At 35.3% G+C, this 14,456-nt stretch overlaps 1 protein-coding gene across 1 annotated transcript in view; it reads right to left on the minus strand.

The window, feature by feature from the left end:
* Positions 1–13,820, minus strand: part of LOC111886046 (uncharacterized) — a 48,412-nt gene extending 34,592 nt beyond the window's left edge. Inside the window, exon 1 of the mRNA XM_023882287.2 lies at positions 13,608–13,820. The gene's annotated coding sequence lies outside the window, so the exon portion shown is untranslated. The remainder of the gene's footprint in view (positions 1–13,607) is intronic.
* Between the last annotated feature and the right edge of the window lie 636 nt (positions 13,821–14,456).

A 14,456-nucleotide genomic window follows, 5' to 3' on the forward strand; every position in this document is an offset into this window, starting at 1 on the left:
GATCTTGGTTCTTTTGTTGGAATGAGAAAATCTCCAAATCGGACATTGTACCACCCACCATGCGAGATGTACAACTTGTTCTTCATGTTTTTCGTGTTCTTCAACGATCCAAGAACATCTTCAAAAGAACCACCAACACTTTTGGGTTTTGACTTCAAATTCAATGCAACATTTGGAGATTGTTGCTTTGGAACCCAAATTTGCTTCACGGATTTTGGCTTCACAACATATGACGATTTTTGTGAGTAAACCCGCTTGTTCTTCTGATTCATCTTCTTCTTCTTTTTCTTTCTCATCTTTTTGCATCTTGAAGAATTGACTTCATGAACAAACCCAGTTTCAACAACATGAACATTTTGAGTTTGAATCAAATCTTTTGGAGTTTGATATTTGTGATTTTCTTGGATCACCGGCTTCCGATAAGGAATCATTCCTTCAAACGAATCACAAGAACACAAAATATCATCGGTTTGAACTCCAATCGAGCAAAAAACTTTTTCATCTTGAGAATCAACTTGAACTCCTTTTTCTTGAACATCAAGAACATCACATTGAACTCCTTTTTCTTGAACATCATCATCATCAAGAACACCATCCCGAGCTTCACGACAATCTGCATAATATTCAAGTTTATTGCTTCCATATTTACATTCGGCACGAGAAATTCCTTTTATGACTTCTCCATCTCTTCTATTTCTTCGTCTCTTTTGATATGTTGTAATCAAACGATTAAACAAATATTTGGTTCGAAAAATTGGACAACTAATTAATTCTCCAACTTCATTCTTTTCTCCATTTACAACAATATCACATTCACTTATCAATCCAACAGTTAAGCTATAAAGAAGATATTCAAATGAGTATTCACTTTGAAAATCATCCCTACGTATCATCCATTTCTCCATGATTACAAGAACTTGAAATTTTCTAGAGAGAGAAAGTGATTATGAATGGGTTTTCTAGAGAGATAAAGTGATACAAACAAGTATTCTAGAGAGAGAAAGTCGAATTATGGATCAAATCAAAGAAAAATTCAACTTCTAGAACACAAAACACTCTCTAAACACGAAGATCAATGAACAATAAGAATCACCAAATCAAAATAGCCATCAAGGATCAATTCTTGATGAGATTCAAGAACACCCGCTCTGATACCAATTGTAGTGGTGTTGATTATGATGGCATGTGCGGAATTAGAAAGATCTAGTGATTCATCATACAAATTCAAGAACACAAGGAGTAAATAAATCTTTGTAAGCTCTTATTAGATCTAGAAAGATTATACAAATGGGTTTGTATACAAATTCTCTCTCTAGTCTAACACTCCAAATGATTCCTTACATAATGGGAGTCACTCACTTCCTATTTATAGGAAAGACTCAACCCATTTACACATACAAAGAGGAAAGCCTAAAACATTACATCCAAGTATGACTTTGCACCCTAACATTCTCCCCCTCAAAGTTAGGATTGGATGTCTGGCTTTGATCTCCAACGAGCTAGCGCGATCAAGACCAAACTCCCCCTCGAAGTAACACCGGTCTTCAAATCCGCAAATGAATATTCGACAAACCCGAGAAGCTTCGAATACCCATCATTCTCCCCCTTTTTATAATCAAAAAATGATTATAAAACCCACTAAGGATGAGAAGCGCCTGAGGAATAATCTTCACAATACTCCCCCTTGATGTGTACCAAAAATGAATCACCAAAAATCTTGCACGGAAAAATAATCACGAAAAAGCCACAAAAAATTTTCAATTTATGAAAAATTTTGACTTTTTGGGTGAAAGTTGCAAGATTTTTCAAAATCCAGGTAGAAATTGTCACTTTCTGAAACTTGCAGGGACCCGTTGCGTCCAAAACAGCCAAATATGCATAACTCTCCCCCTTTTTCAAATCTGGGTAGAAAGCGTCAATTTGCACAAACTGCAGGGACCAGAAATGAAGATTCTTCAATTTTCAGCAAAATATAGTCCTTTTTCAAATTTGGGTGAAAACTGCCAAAAATTCGAAGTTTCAGTGACCGCTTTCGAAAATTCTGCTCTTTGTGTTCCAAACCTACAAAGATTCCCCAAAATATTCAAAACATGTGTTAATTTTCGAAGTGTCAACAAATCGAAGGTTCAGGGGCTGTTTTCGAAACTTTGTCATTTGCTCAATTCTTTCGAAGACCCCAATTCACGAAGACTTTATCATATGCAAAACTAACGAAACACCAGGGACTATTTTTGAAACTTCATGTTTTCCTTATAAAATCATCAGCACCCTTCGTTAAATGCAAATCAACCCTTCGATTTTCCCAATTAAACCCAAAACATACTCTTCGAATGTTATTCACCAACCCTTCAAAAATTAACAATCAATATCCTTCGTATCTCGTGTTTTTTTTTTTTTAACAGTTCTTCGTTCCAGAAACCCTTCGAAAATTCTTTCTTATTCATCATTCATTCGTTCATTTCACCAAACCCAAAATCAACAACATACAAAATTCTTTTCCAGTCCATACCCTTCGAATCAAATCCAAATCACACAGTCGGATCATTTTTGTTCGTTTTTCAGTTCAACCCAAACATACAGTTTATCACTCCTTCTCAAACACTTAACTGTTCGTAAATCTATCGTCGACTCCAGTTTTTCGTTCTTTTCATTACAGGGGCCACATCGACAAAAATCGACTCCAAACATTCGAAGAATTCGCCCCAATTCCAAAATCGAAGATATCAAGAATCCCAAATCATTCGCTTTTTCATCGACCCAAGAACAAAAATATTCAAAATCAAATTCAATCATCCCTTCGTGACTTGCCATCGATCGTTGAAATCATCCACAACTATTTACTGCTTCGATTTCATTCAATCAATCCAGTTCATCGATAAAAACCAATCGATCTTAAATCAAGTTTCATGCCATTTAACATCATCGATTCATTTAAATTTTGACTTACGTTCATGATACTTTGACTTTCAAATCAGATGACAAAATCAATCGACATTCAAGTATAACCCGTCGATAACATTCAAAATCCAAAATCAATCATCGACATACTCATGTGTTCTTGATTCAATTCATCATAATCAAGATCCAAATATCGATTTCTACTCTACGACCTGAAGCAAATCGATTTCATCATATACAAATCATTTGAAATCGAATCTCACAAACAAGAATCATCGGTCGATTATTAGGAACAAAGAGATGAAATCGGAACTTAAGAACAAAAAGGCAACAGATGAGTTGTTTGAATGATCTAAAAGTACAACTCGTCAAAGCTTGGGATGAAGAAGAAAGTATTCAATCGGACAACTAAAGACAAAATGTTAACAAACAAGTTGGACTTTAGAAATGATCGATGAACAGTAAGTGATTTAGCATTTGGGCTCAAACAAATCACGAATAGAAATAAGTACTGAATTGAATATTAGGCTTAAATCGGACATGAACAGTGTCAGATCTACTCTTTGGGCTTCGAACAAAAGTATTAAAAAAATTTTGAATCACATCAAACATATGGATTTGGAATTGGATTGGGCTTTGATCAACACAAAAAATTATTGGATCATCAATGAGGTTGAAACAGATTAGATCCAACGAAACAAATCGATCAAAAATGAAAAACGCAAAGTACGAATCGAAATCATGGACGTTTTGGAATTCATTTGAGAATTTGAGATACCTTTTTGATGAATTGAGTTCCGTTTTCAACAAACGAATCAAATTTGGAAGATCTTGGTTCTTTTGTCGGAATGAGAAAATCTCCAAATCGAACATTGTACCACCCACCATGCGAGATGTACAACTTGTTCTTCATGTTCTTCGTGTTCTTCAACGATCCAAGAACATCTTCAAAAGAACCACCAACACTTTTGGGTTTTGACTTCAAATTCAATGCAACATTTGGAGATTGTTGCTTTGGAACCCAAATTTGCTTCACGGATTTTGGCTTCACAACATATGACGATTTTTGTGAGTAAACCCGCTTGTTCTTCTGATTCATCTTCTTCTTCTTTTTCTTTCTCATCTTTTTGCATCTTGAAGAATTGACTTCATGAACAAACCCAGTTTCAACAACATGAACATTTTGAGTTTGAATCAAATCTTTTGGAGTTTGATATTTGTGATTTTCTTGGATCACCGGCTTCCGATAAGGAATCATTCCTTCAAACGAATCACAAGAACACAAAATATCATCGGTTTGAACTCCAATCGAGCAAAAAACTTTTTCATCTTGAGAATCAACTTGAACTCCTTTTTCTTGAACATCAAGAACATCACATTGAACTCCTTTTTCTTGAACATCATCATCATCAAGAACACCATCCCGAGCTTCACGACAATCTGCATAATATTCAAGTTTATTGCTTCCATATTTACATTCGGCACGAGAAATTCCTTTTATGACTTCTCCATCTCTTCTATTTCTTCGTCTCTTTTGATATGTTGTAATCAAACGATTAAACAAATGTTTGGTTCGAAAAATTGGACAACTAATTAATTCTCCAACTTCATTCTTTTCTCCATTTACAACAATATCACATTCACTTATCAATCCAACAGTTAAGCTATAAAGAAGATATTCAAATGAGTATTCACTTTGAAAATCATCCCTACGTATCATCCATTTCTCCATGATTACAAGAACTTGAAATTTTCTAGAGAGAGAAAGTGATTATGAATGGGTTTTCTAGAGAGATAAAGTGATACAAACAAGTATTCTAGAGAGAGAAAGTCGAATTATGGATCAAATCAAAGAAAAATTCAACTTCTAGAACACAAAAACACTCTCTAAACACGAAGATCAATGAACAATAAGAATCACCAAATCAAAATAGCCATCAAGGATCAATTCTTGATGAGATTCAAGAACACCCGCTCTGATACCAATTGTAGTGGTGTTGATTATGATGGCATGTGCGGAATTAGAAAGATCTAGTGATTCATCATACAAATTCAAGAACACAAGGAGTAAATAAATCTTTGTAAGCTCTTATTAGATCTAGAAAGATTATACAAATGGGTTTGTATACAAATTCTCTCTCTAGTCTAACACTCCAAATGATTCCTTACATAATGGGAGTCACTCACTTCCTATTTATAGGAAAGACTCAACCCATTTACACATACAAAGAGGAAAGCCTAAAACATTACATCCAAGTATGACTTTGCACCCTAACATTCTCCCCCTCAAAGTTAGGATTGGATGTCTGGCTTTGATCTCCAATGAGCATATGCTTCTGTCGTTGGCTTGATCGTGTATGTTATGACATGTACTCGTCCTGATGTTGCTTTTTCTTTGAGCATGGTTAGTCGATATCAAAGGAATCCTGGTAGAGCACACTAGATTGCAGTAAAGAAAATTCTTAAGTACCTACGGAGGACTAAGGACTGGGTCCTTACCCTCGGTGGGAGTGATGACTTGAGAGTGACAGGGTATAGTGACGCCGACTTTCAAACCGACAAAGATAATTTCTGCTCTCAGGTGGGCTGGGTATTTACCCTAAATGGAGGATCAGTAACACGGAAAAGTTCCAAACAGGAGATTGTAGCTGGTTCAAGGTGCGAATCAGAGTACATAGCAGCAAGTGAAGCGTCGAAGGAGACAATATGGCTGAAGAACTTCATCGGAGACCTTGGAGTTGTACCAACCGTAAAGCAGCCTATGGATATTTTCTGTGACAACGAGGATGCGGTTGCCTTAACCAAGGAACCAAGGGATCACGGCAGATCCAGACACATCGGCAGAAAATAACACTTCATAAGACATCGAGTAGAAGAGGGACTCCTCGTAGTGAATAGGGTATCATCAGAAGAGAACCCAGCAGATCCCCTTACGAAGGGACTGAGTAGGGTTAAGCACTTGCAGCATGCTATGAGTATTGGGCTGAAGGACGAAATTAGTTTTAGTGATTAGATAGCTATTTAGAAACTTGTAATAGATAAAATGTAATTGACATTTGACGATTAAATAAAAGAGTTTTATGTATGAATAAAGTTGCTATCTTGTATCAATTGTTTACTATTGTTTCACTTTTGCATGTTTTGACTTCCAAAATAATATGATTATTCGAACCATCCACAATCAATCATACTTTGGAAGTAATCTATGAGGTAAGACTGTCATGAATTGGCTTGTAGATTGTCTAAAGTGTTTAGACATTACAAAAGTTTCCTACAACGTTCATGAGTTCTCCTAAAATAAAATTTGAGTATTGGGTTAAACCCACACTCACATGAATCACTTCATGGAATTTATCACGAGTGATTGTGAGACGATAATATCATATAGTCTTCAAACCAAGATATATGAGTTGTTGATTACGAGTTGGTTGTGCATTGATAGTACGAAAACGCATCGGTAACTTGATGTTATAAAACGTGTTGTTGTGTATAATTTAACGAGTAATTAGTACAAGCATATAAGTCGAAGTTTATATGTTCCTTTTATCCTAAGAGGATTAAAAGCGATATCTTGGGCCCCTCGATGATTTTGTTTTTGACTTATGTGTTGGGCCCGGTCAGGACTCAATTCATGTGTTCAAATTAAGTTATATGTCAAACAAATTAGAAATCGGGAAACAAACTGTTGGACAATGAGTATAACTCCATTCCATGTCTTTTTCCACATGATAACTTGAAGAACAGAGGATTATATGATTCCTTATCTAAAGGATGCGTCAGGTCAGAGTATGACAACGACTTTTGAGAGTTTTGATTGCTAATCGGATTTTGAAGTAGCATTGGTAGTTAAAGTTATTAGAATTATCCAAGTGGGAGACTGTTGGATTAGGTGTCTAAGCCCATAACTATAATTGGTATGTACTTGACCCGATAATAGCATGGTCCTTTTAGGTTGCCTTCACTGGAGTAATTTGATAGGATAAACATTTGAGAAAGAGGTTATTTGTGATTTAATAATATATTATATGAATAATATATTAATTGAGAAATCATATTATTTAATTGGTATTGATCAAAAATTAATTTGGAATTAATTTAGTGATCAAAAGAGACTGATTAAATTTACGGAGCCTGATTAGGTAAATCAATAATACTTATAGTTTGGACTAATGATCCATGTTGATTAGGGATGGATTAAACCTATATGACAGTCCATGAAGATTTAGTCCAAAAGGCCTATGAAATGTGAAGAGTCATGGTGAATTAGGGTTTACATGTAAAAAACCCTAGGAATTCCACACTATAAATGTAACCCCTAACCCCCTAAAATCGGCCAATCTCTTCCAAGGTGGAACCCTAGCCGATTTGTGCTTCCTAACCTCTCTCTCTCTCTCTCTCTCTCTCTCACAAGTCTTTGTTTGCTTTTGGTGTTTGTAACACATTAGAGGTATCACACTTGAGGTACTAAGCTCTTGGAAGACCAACTTCTACAAGCTACAAGTAAGAGGTATTCATCTAACTAGTTTTTATGTTGTATATCTCCTATTGCATGCTGGCTAGGGTGTATGCTTTGGATAAAATGAAATTGCATGTATAACTTGAGAAAACTTAGATCCTAAGCATTAGGGTTTTATGTGCACCATAGGGATGTTATAGTGCTCAAAACCCATCACTATGATCATATGAGGGTTAGGGATGAGGATATACCAAAGACATATTTCAGAACTTTTTATGATCATTATGAGTTTGTGGTGATGCCTTTTGTGCTCACCAATGCATCGATAGTGTTCATAGATCTCATGAACTGAGTCTACAGGCCGATTTTGGATCTATAATTGTGTTTATTGATGAAATCTTGGTTTATTCCAAGACTAGGGAAAAGAATGAGGATCACTTGCGAGAGGTTTTGGAGATATTGAGGAGGGAAAGGTTGTATGCCAAGTTCCCCAAGTGCGAGTTATCGTTGCATGAGGTGCAATTCATGGGTCACCTTGTCAAACAGGACGGTACATTGGTTAATTCGGCCAAGATCTAGGTCATGATGCAGTGGGAGGTTTAGAAGTTTCCATTTGAGATTCATAGTTTCTTGGGATTATCAGGTTATTAGCGGAGATTCATTCAGGACTTCTCCAAGATTCTTGTACCCTTGACTCACCTAATGAAGAAGAGTGTCACTTTCCATTGGGATCCTGATCAGTAGGCGACATTTGAGGTTTTAAGACAAAAGTTGTGTGAAGCACTGATATTAACCCTACCCAAGGGTGTGGATGATATTAAGGTTTAATGTGATGCTTCAATTATAGGTTTAGGGTCACACTTATACTAAAAGGCAACATGATTACTTACGCTTCGAGGCAGCCGAAGCCTCATGAGAAGAATTATCCTACACATGATTTGGAGTTGGGGCTATAGTTTTTTCCCTCAAGAATTAGTGTCACTACCTATACAGAGTTCGGTGCACTATTTTCATGGATCACAAGAGCTTGAAATACTTGATGGATCAGCCAAACTTGAATATACGACGGCGCATGTGGCTTAAAGTTGTCAAATATTATGACTGTGAGATCTTATATCATCCAAGAAAGGCCAATGTCATGACTGACACCTTAAGTCACAAGTCGACTAGTACTCATATCTAAGATTTATGTTTGAGACTGACAGTTGTTACTCCACTTATGGAGCGGATCAGAGGAGCGCAGGTTGAGGAAGTGAAGAATGAGAATCGAAAGAGTGAACAGATTGTGGGTCATACATCCTCTTTTGATTATGATAGTTGGGGTTTATTGACTCTTCATAGGATGGTTTAGGTTCCTTATCTGGGAGGAGCTCAGAATACATTGATGGATTAAGGGGATAAGTCGAAGTTTTCGATTCATCCTGGTGTGACGAAGATGTATAGGGATCTCAGATTGGATTATTGATTGCCCTGCATGAAGCAATATGTGGCTTGGTATGTGGAGAGGTGCTTGACTTGTCAAAAAGTCAAGGTCGAACATCAGATACCTCACGACTTGTTGCAACCGTTAGATATTACCTGTGGAAATAGGAACAAATCGTCATGGAATTCATCACTAGGATATCGAGGACAATGTATGGGGTTGAATTGATATGGGCCATTGATGATAGATTGACCAAGAGTGTTTATTTTATCCCTATTCAGGAGAGCATTTCCGCCAAGAAATTAGTCGATATTTACATCAGGGAGTTGCATGACATGGTGTGCCTGTTTTAGTTATTTTTTATAGAGATGTTTGTTTTGCTTCCAAGTTTTGGAAGAAGTTTCATGAGGAGTTAGGAACTCAACTACATTTCAGTATAACTTATCACCCTTAGATAGACAGGCAGAGCAAAGAGGACTATTCAGACGCTTAAGGATATGCTTTGGGCATGCATGTTAGATTTTGGTAAGAGTTGGGATGCTTCTCTTCCACTGGCATAGTTCTCCTATAACAATAGTTACCACACCAGTATTGATTGACCTCCATTTGAGATGATCTACGGGAGAAAGTGTAGGACCCCAATTTGTTAGGGCGAGGTCGGATAGCGACTGATGGGGAGTACTAGGGTAGTACTCAAGACAAGTGAGTTAATTTAATAGGTGTGTGGTAGGCTCTAGACCTTGCAAATTCGCCAGAAGAGTTATGCTAATAAGCAACATTTCGATCTCAAGTTTCGGGTTGGGTATTTTGGGCTTTTAAAGGTGTCACCTAGGAAAGGTGTCATCTGATTTCGGAAGTGGTGCAAGTTGGGTCCTAGATTCATTGGTCCGTTTAGAGTGTTATCCTGGGTGGGTAAGGTGCTTACCAATTGGAATTACCTGTAAAGCTTAGTCAGATCCATAGTACATTTCATGTCTCTTAGTTACAGAAGTGTTTAGTTAATGATCACGCAGTGGTTCCATTGGATGATATCAGGTTGATGAGCGTCTAAATTATGTTGAGAGACCAATTTTCATACTTAGTAGGAAGACGAAAGCCTTAAGCAACAAAGTGGTGAGTTTGGTCAGGTTACAATGGCAGCACTAGAAAGGTTCTGAATGGACTTAGGAACCCGAGGCGGATATGAGGAAGCATTATCCCGAGTTGTTTGCAGTGGCAGATTTCGAGGATAAAGTCTAATTTAAGTGGGGGAGAGTTGTAACACCTGTTTTTAGGTATGAACGTTAATTATTAATTTGAGATTTGGGGGTGGCCACGGCATGGAGAAGACATCACCATGGCGTGACAAAATCGATTGGCACGTACTGATCATTAAGTTCACCACGGTGGGGTCATGTATTGGCCACGACATGGCGACATCTTTTTGGAGAAACCCTAATTCCAGGCCTTGGGCCCTATTTAAGGAAGTGATGGCTAAGATTTCATCCATTCTCATCCTCCATCACTCTCCAAACTAAGAAACCAAAACCCTAGCCTCCCTTTGAAGTTCTTGACTCATTTTGGTGTTTTTATGGTCTTAAAAGGAAGAAGAAGGAACTCTTGTACATAGATCAAGCAAGCTACTCATTTCTACTCCTTATATACATCTTCTGGACCATTTGTAAGCTCTCAAGTTCTCATCTTGTTGATGTATTCCTTATGGGTCTAGGATTATTAGCATGTTTTAGTCCTTGGTGAAGTTTTGGACGGTTGAAAGAGATAAAGTTTGCAATTTTATGGTTCACCTTGGTCCCTTGGTCATTATATCTTCTGGATCTTAGAGTTGGTATAGTTTTGGTAGACATGCATGAGTTTTAGGTCACTTTTCCCATATTTTGACCTAGTTTGAAGGAGGACATGCATAGGTTATGCATGTCCATAAAGTTTGGATTTTTATGGAACATTAGGGTCCCAAGAAGCTTATTGGAAAGTACGAGCAAAGAGATTTTCAGATTAAGGACTCAATCCATTAAATTGTTCAAGTACAGTAGCTACGCCGTGAGATTATGGATACCACGACGTGGCGAAGGAGAATCTCATGACTGTTTTGCATGGACTCTGTCACGGTGTGGTAGCTCTTTTAGATCACGATTGAGTTAGATGGCCACGACGTGCATGGTGGTCACTTGAGTTGACTTTTACCATTGACTTTTACTGTTGATTTTTTGAATTTTGGTCAGAATGTTAGTTTTAGATGGTATAATAAGGTTTTACCTTGTATGTGTCGATAGGTGGGGCATAACACCAGTTTCTCGTCTCTACGAGCAATTGTATTCAATATCGAATGTGAGGTAAGTCTTCTCACTATACTGTGTATGATGTTAAACTTTCTCTGTGACTCTTGCATGTATGTTGGACGAGGCTCGTTTTGTATGTTGGGCGAGGCTCATTGGGTAAGACTCATATTATTGGGCAAGGCCCGTTAATAGCTATTTGGATGAGGCCCATGGGCGAGCTTATTTATATACTTATGGGTGAGACCCGTTATATGTATGGTATGTGGTATTTTGGGAAACTCGCTAAGCTTTGTGCTTACGGTTTTATGTTTAAGTGTTCAGGTACTTCTGGTTCCAAAGGGAATGACCCAGCTTGATCACACTGTGTCCTCTAAAGTTTTATTCCACATTATCTTTTTTATATTTCACTCTGATGTTTTGAGAATACAGTGCACTTTATTATCCTTTGAAAGTAATGAATGAATGATTTTGATTGAATTAAAAATGAAATATTTATTTAGTATTTTTGGGAAGTTACATGGGGCATTTTTAACTGATTTTGTTTTGAAAAGGGAAATGATGAAAAGAGTATAAAGAATATTTTACATGGATTAAGAACCAACTATGTAAGAAATTAAAACCGCATAGACCACACCGTTACAAAAAGACTATACACATCACTTTTTGTAAAACGCATAAACTTATCCTGAAATTTCGTCTTGATTAATAAAAAATATCAAATAAACTGAAAACTGATCGTTACAGTTTAAGAAAAAATTAAAAAACTATAGATGCTGTCTAAAATCTAATTATTCCAAAACTAAAAAAATTTATAGTTACGATATGATAATATGATGGATCTAATGAGAGACTGTTGATCCAAAAAACTAAAACTTTTTTAGTGACGATATGGTGGATCTATTGGTACCCATGTGTAAGTGGATGATGTATGTTTGATTTTTTTATTAGTATGAGGTATATAGGATATAGCACCTTTAAAATAATTCAAAATATAAATTAAAATGGCAAAAGTTATTTTTAAAATTTTCAGGAGTCAAAACCAAAATAATAATAATAATAATAATAATAATAATAATAATAATAATAATAATTTTCAACCATTTGTGCAAGTTGAAATTTCTTTTAAACTTGGACCAATTTGTGTACCAAGTTATTAACACTAAATTTGGATTTTGTTCTAGAGTAATTAGTTGTATGAATGTTTAAAGTAAAGTTAACCTCGAAAATATAGGAAATACTAAACCTAAAAAAATTGCGTGAAAGAAAGAACTTTATAACACACTTATATCTTAAAAAGAGTTACATATTTATAAACTTTGGTTTGCAAGAAAAAAAAAAAAAATATATATATATATATATATATATATATATATATATATATATATATATATATATATATATATATATATATATATATATATATATATATACTTTATAACACACTTATATCTTAAAAAGAGTTACATATTTATAAACTTTGGTTTGCAAGAAATTTATATATATATATATATATATATATATATATATATATATATATATATATATATATATATATATATATATATATATATATATATATAAAAGGTTGGAGGGAGATGTCACACTCCTTCGTTTTGCCATATTTTTTATCAAACATAAGGAGTAGCATTCCATGTGCGCCCATTTTCTACCGCACACCCTAAACCGCATAAGGGGATGGTGTTCACTACGGTTTCACATGCCACGTAAACCAAAACTGCAATTTACTTCTTCTAATCTAATATTTTAGTCAGATAACTACTTTCATCACCAAGATAATAGATAATTAATTGACTAGATCGATTTTAATAAATTATGACGTGTCTTTTTGTATTTATCTTTTGGTATCGGAACATGTTGACCCCGAAGTTTTTAATAAGCTTAAAAGATGTAATGGTTGATCATCCGTTCATAGAAGTTAATTAGATGGAAATTTTTGACATAAATGACATGCAAATTTTCATAAAACAATGTAGTTATAATTTTGTTTTGAAAAAATATTTTTCTGTTTTAAACATTATTATTATTATTATTATTATTATTATCATTATTATCATTATTATTATGTTTTTAAAACGGAATACAATTCTTTTGTAATGAATTGGAAAAAAAAGAAAAAACAGTTGGAAACAAAGGGCAGAAGTTGAACAAAAACAAAGTTTTTGTACTTCAAAATGATCTACATCTTAAACAGCCAAATATAACTAGTATTTAAAGCAAAATAAGACAAAATAACAAATCTAAACAATCAAAAGTGTGGGTCGCTTAAATCAGATCTGCAGAAGTGAAGGCAGAAATAGTTTTTTTAATTGTTGTTGACTTTAAAGTTTAATCATCACAAAGACACAAAGTAACCTAAGACACGGTTTGCGGTTGTATGTTGCAGTGTATAACTGGCCACACCCACTGATCTAGTGATCAACCTAAATCAAGATCTTGCTCAAATGGTTGAATTGTATATTTTGTCTTCATTCATTTAAATAAAGCATTCAATCATAATTTGGATTCGGTTACAGCAAATTTAACGAACACATACCTTGTCAAAACCCGGTAGATGTTGTTTTGCTGGTCTTCCGGTGTTTAATTTTGAGCCTCGCCACAAACGAAGAAGTCAACAATCAACAAAGAAGCTTCATGAAAAGCTGGAATGCGAGGAATATGGTGAGAAGAACATCGAGAAGAATCAATTGCATTACAAAACTAGAAGTGGCTAATGAAGAACAAAGAAATAAAGTTTCACTATGCGACTGAAAATCAAGAAGATCAATCGAGGCAACCTTGCATAAATATGGTCGACCTGATTTATTATTAAAAGGGGGATGGTCCCTACTCCCTATGTTTCAAATACAAAATGACACAAACGGTCCTATACGAGAAAAAATTACTGATATGGCCCCTCTTTCACAGAATTACAATCGTCTAACATAAAACACAGAAATGGTCCTTGGGTAGAAAATAGATGGAATTATAGAAATAAGACAAAATTGCAAGAATGATCATTGTTGTTAGGTGGAAATTGTCAATTTAGGTCAAAAATGTTTGGACTAGCATTAATGGTACAAAGATTTTCATTTTCTTGCCACTTTGGTCCAATTTATTTTAAATTTTTTTGTAATGACAATTTTGCCTTTAGTTTTAGCTTTTTCAGTTTTTTAATCTACTTTAATACTTTTATAACTAAAAGAAAATACATCTCTCTCTCTCTCTCTCTCTCTCTCTCTCTCTCTCTTGAGAAAGAAAGTCAAAATCCTTCACCCATTTCTTCTTCTTCCCAGAAATCTATGCTTTCTTTCATTGCCGACGTTCACCTTCTTTGACTGATCCATTCTCGGTTGTTCTAAACATAAACTCACACCCGGTTTAACATAAAAACACACACCATATG

The sequence above is a fragment of the Lactuca sativa genome, chromosome 1, assembly GCF_002870075.4.
Source record: "Lactuca sativa cultivar Salinas chromosome 1, Lsat_Salinas_v11, whole genome shotgun sequence".
NCBI classification, from domain to species: Eukaryota; Viridiplantae; Streptophyta; class Magnoliopsida; order Asterales; family Asteraceae; genus Lactuca; species Lactuca sativa.